Here is a 5,466-nt window from a genome sequence, read left to right on the forward strand (position 1 = left end):
ATTAGGAAGTTCCTAACTTGAAGAGCAATGTCTGAACAGCAGGTTGAACTTGTGTAACATATTACAATGCGGACGTATGAAGGTTGATGGGACCGGTTCCATAGACCCATCCGGGAACCGAACTGGATCGGCGGTCCAGTTCCTGGGTGGGTCCATAGAATCAACGGGCGGTTCCCGGTTCCAATTTTTAGGAACCGGTCCTTAGCGGCCGGTTCTCGATTCTAAGGTGGGAACCGCCCACCCGGACCATGCTCACCCCTAGCGAATATCATGACTGAGCCCCTCCAATCAAAGAGGGCCTTCTTGGCCCACTTGCTCCACCTAAACAAGGGAAAATTACCAAAAACATAATAAATATATTGCAATTATACCAATTCAATCCTAAACCTTTTAATTCAGTCAATTCAATCCTAAACCTTTTAATTCAGTCAATTTAATCCTAAACCTCTTGGCAATTTGTCAATTTGGTCTACCCAGCCAATTTTTGTTGAAAATCGTCAAGAGATTTAGGACTAAAATGGCCAAATTAAAAGGTATGAGATTGAATTGGCACAATTACAATAGGTTTAGGACTTTTTCGGTAATTTCCCCCCAAAACAAACAACTTTTGTTTAAGTAAAAACACAAGGGACGTTCTTTATAGTCCATTCGCTGCATCGAGAATTCCACCGCTTGCCATAACATTGCGCATATTCCATGCGAATCTCCAGATACCCAGCATCTAACTGTTCATCAAGGTGCAATAACATATTCCAGGCAAACGCCGTGAAAGTGAGTGACCTATCTCTGCTGCTTCTGCAAGTTTGTTACGAGGATCAGACTCAGACTTTCCAAGTAACCAGGCAGAGTCTATTCGGAGATCAATCTCTCCACCGTCCTCCAGGAATGAAGAGAAACAGGGAGGGAGAAGAGATGGAGACGGCAGCTCCGACAAGCAGTAGCCATGATGGCGGATCGGGGAGGGGCTACGAGGTGTTCCTAAGCTTTAGAGGGCCCGACACTCACTTTATTGCGGTGGATTCTCTCTATGAAGCCATGACCCGTGCAGGGATCCACACTTTCAAAGACGATGAGGAGCTCCGAGTCGGCGAAGAGATTGGAGGTGGCCTCTTGCAAGCGATTAACAACTCTAGAATTTACATCCCGATTTTCTCCAAAAACTACGCTTCGAGTAAGTGGTGTCTCCGTGAGCTCGCGCACATGGTGGAGTGCACAAGCAGAATATCGAGAGACGAGGATGAGAAAGTGATCTTCCCTATATTTTACGATGTGGACGCGGATGATGTCAAGCTTAAAACCAAGTTATATCGGAAAGCCCTCCAAAAGCACGAGAGCGACTCTGGGAAGGATTTAGCAAAGCAGTGGGAGGAGGCTTTAAGAGAGGTTGCCAGAATTAAGGGAAGGAACCTAAAAGATCACGGGTATTGTCAACTTCTTCCATTGACTTTATTTTCTTTTTGTCATTCTCGAAACCTTATTCCTATAACACTTTTTCCAGAAATTTAGATTCAGTTTGCTGCTGTCCAATCTTACAGTTTTGGAAATATTAGTGTTAAGGTATATCCAACTTAAATAAATTAACAACTTTTGTCAATATCTCACCAATTTCTTAGGTTTGAAACTCTATTTTGAAAGTACCAACCATAGTTTGAGTTACTAATAGGTATACCGATTAAATTACCAACTAAGTTAACATTACTGAAGAATTCGCAACCTAACTCATTCGGATAAATGTTTATTCGCAACTCAAATCAGTAACTTTCAATTGTGAATAAGGTCCCTCCAACTCCTCCAACTCCTCTTGCGTAAATCTTTTTTTATCCTTTTTCAAATGCCTCATAGCTTGAAAGATCACTTCTTTTTTATGCTGGTTGCTTTCAAAGCAAATAACTTTGATGATAACCTTCCAGTGCCATGTAATGCATTCACGGATTCCATATGAGTTTTTTCCAAAATTGAGATGATTGCATGTTTTGTATGTGGCAGCCTACATAAACTTATAAATCTCACGGTGGAGGAGGTTTCCAGTTTGTTATGGACAAGACGAACAGATGTGACTGATAATTTGGTGGGACTTGAGCATAGAAAGGATGACATTATGAAGCTGTTAGATCAAGGAGCTTCAGATGTACGGATTATCGTGATTCATGGTATGGGTGGCATCGGAAAGACATCACTGGCCAAGGTTGTCTTCAGGCAAATTTCCCCTCAGTTTCGGGGTCATTGCTGCTTTCTTTCAGATGTCCGGACTCATGATATATTGAACTTACAAAAAAAATTATTATACGACATTCTCAATCTCACTTGCAGAAACCTCTTTGACATTGATGAAGGGGCTGACATGATCAGGACGAAGATCTGGGGTAAGAAAGTCCTCATTGTAGTTGATGACATCGACAAATTGAACCAAATCATGAGAATTGTAGGTGAGCCCAACTGGTTTGGTGGGGGAAATAGAATTATCATAACGACAAGGAATATTGAATTCTTGGTAACCGAAGGAGAAGATGACAATGTTCCAACCTCACTTTATGGAAATATTTCATTTTACGAAATGCGGGAGATGGATCATAATGATGCTCTTCAACTTTTCTTTGAGCGTGCCTTGGGACTTGCCAAGCCTCCACCTATTACGTGGATATTTCACGTAAGCTAATCAATGCTCTTGGAAGACTTCCATTGGCTCTCGATGTCATAGGTTCCACACTTCGTGGAAAATGCCAAAGTACATGGGAAGGCGTCCTACAGAAGTTAAAGAACGTGATAAATGAGGATGTCAAGAAGAAATTGATGATAAGTTACGAAGCATTAGAATATCGTCAACAACAAATTTATATTGATATCGCATGTTTCTTCATCAGCCAAGAGAAAACAACTGCAATTAAATATTGGGATGCAGTTTTTGGGTATCCCACCGAAATTGAAGTGAAGATCCTTGCACGTATGTCTTTGATAAAGATCGTCGACAATGACAAACTGTGGATGCACGACCAACTTAGAGACCTCGGAAGGGATCTCGTCCACCCAGAAAGCTGCAAAACCCATCTAACAGGTAGCAGATTGTGGTCTCCCAAGGATGCCTTCCATGTAGTGCAAAAACAAAAGGTAATCTTTGCCTATAATTTTTTTTGTTCCATCCATTAGCATCGTCACCTTTTTTTATCTAACTTCCGGTCAAATTGATACATGTACTCACTAGTTGCTACGTTTATATTCTAGGGAACTGAAAACATAGTAGCACTCAATCTTGGGATGCCTACACCCGATGCGACATACATATTTAAACGCAAGGAATTTCTGAGGATGGTCAACCTTAGGTTCCTCCAATTGGACCATGGAAACTTTGAAGGAAACTTTAAGGATTTTTTTTCTGAGTTAAAATGGCTTTCTTGGAGCAATTGCCCTTTGGAATTCCGAGCTACCAACTTTGGATTGGAGAACCTAGCGGTCCTCGAGCTTTCTGGGGCTAACATTACTGAAGACTGGGGAGGATGGTGTCAAATCATGGTAAGATTTCACGACATACTTATGCATTGCATGTACTCTTCATCCTTTCTGAGTTTCAACTCAATTCTTTATAGGTATCAAAACAGTTGAAAGTCCTAAAACTCGTGGATTGTCCGTTCTTGACAAAGACGCCCGAGTTCTCTACAGTGTCAGCATTGGAGAGATTGATTCTTATAAAATGCACCAGACTAAGAAAGATTGACAAGTCCATTGGCAATCTACACCGTCTTGATTACCTAAGAATCGATTCTGATAGGCTTTCAGTGTTACCTCACTCGATTGGTAATTTAGTGAAGTTGAAGTGTCTAATATTTATATGTCCGAAGCTTCGAAAGCTTCCTGACACTATTGGACAATTGGAGTCACTACTTGAGCTGGATGTCCCAGTTTCAAAAATCAGAGAACTACCTGATTCCATTGGAAACCTTGAAAGAATGAAAGTTTTAAAGCTCTGGAATTGCCAATTACAAAAGCTAGCAGACACAGTTGGGAAGCTCCACTCATTGCTCGAGTTGGATTTGCAAAACTCAAAGATCGTGAGTTTACCTGATTGTATCGGAAATCTCAAAAGGTTGAAGGTAGCAAATATGGGTTTTACCTTCATAAGCAAACTTCCAAAAACCATAGGAATGTTGGGAAATCTGGAAAAGTTGCGTACCTCCATGTGTGAATGCCTAGAGGGGGAAATTCCAAGTGAAATTGGGTCACTATCCTCGTTGAGAATTCTAGATTTATTATCTTGCAGATATAGTAGATTGCCGACAACCATCAATCGACTTACAAATCTCCAAGAACTTCGTTTAGGTTACTGTGATTGGATTGAAGAGTTGCTAGAGCTTCCTAAGAGTTTGGAGTTTTTAAGTTTTTCATTCACATCACTGACCACAATTCCCGATCTCTCAAATCTGACCAATTTAGATTGTCTTGTAATGCACGGAAGACCAGTGCAAGAACCCAACATAGATTGGCTTGTAAGGCTATGTGCTCTGAGGAGTTTGACCCTGGTTGTGGAAGGTATGACCTTGCCTCCAATCGACTTGAGTTCCCTCTGTCTGCTAAAATACCTCTATATAAATTGTGTTGACCCCCAATCTCTTACTGGGCTTCCAGCCAGCCTTGAAGATTTGATTTTAAGAGATGTCCAATCACCGATAGATTGGTCACTTTTTTCCAATTTGGAGAATTTGTCAATGCTGTTTCTTAGTGGATATCGGCTAGGAGAGATTCAATTCGATGTGCTTGGAAAGCTAAGGAGATTCGATGATTTCACAATGTGTGAGTGTCCATTGCTCAAGAAGCTGCCCCTTTTGCCATGTTTGAGGGAGATCTCGAGTTTGTGCTTGGTGAAATTGCCTCAGCTAATTGAAATTGAGGGTTTGGGAGAATTGAAATCATTGCGGGAGTTGTATATTGAAGACTGCGATTCCATTAAAAGGTTAACCGAAACTGATCTGTCTAATTTGCAGAATCTGAATGCTATGGCGATCTATGGGTGTGAATCGCTAGAGAACGTGCCAGATGTGCCATACACGAAAACATCGTGCCGTCTCACCATAAATGGATGCCCGAGGTTACGTGATTTTGATGGCCCTTACCAGCTCTACAAAGACGGATAAAGTATTTATCATTTGTTTGGCAAAGACAGTCAATAATAGCATCTTTTTGCTTTATTAAAAGAATTAAGTGACTGGCTTACCTTGTTTAGTTCTGGATATTGTCAACATTGAAATTTCTTATGGGTTATCATGATGAGGAAAGGAATGAATATAATTGTTCCCTTTAATCCATAAAATTATCTAAATAATGTCAGATATACGAAGATGGTATACAAAATTTTATTTGAACAATCAACTAACTCAAATTTCCTCTACATCATTTCTCTTTATGTTTGTCTCCAGAAGAGAGTGAAATTGCATATTTCTTCTCTTCTGTTTTCCTGTCTGCTCATTCCCTCTCCCA

The 5,466-nt window shown here is 40.7% G+C and overlaps 1 pseudogene; it reads left to right on the forward strand.

The window, feature by feature from the left end:
• The first annotated feature begins 885 nt into the window (after window positions 1-885).
• On the forward strand, window positions 886-5,123 carry LOC115693898 (disease resistance protein RPV1-like; annotated as a pseudogene).
• Window positions 5,124-5,466: the final 343 nt, after the last annotated feature.

This window comes from Syzygium oleosum, unplaced genomic scaffold (genome assembly GCF_021117445.2).
Source record: "Syzygium oleosum isolate NSW1041296 unplaced genomic scaffold, Sole_v2.1 Sole_v2.24, whole genome shotgun sequence".
NCBI classification, from domain to species: domain Eukaryota; kingdom Viridiplantae; phylum Streptophyta; class Magnoliopsida; order Myrtales; family Myrtaceae; genus Syzygium; species Syzygium oleosum.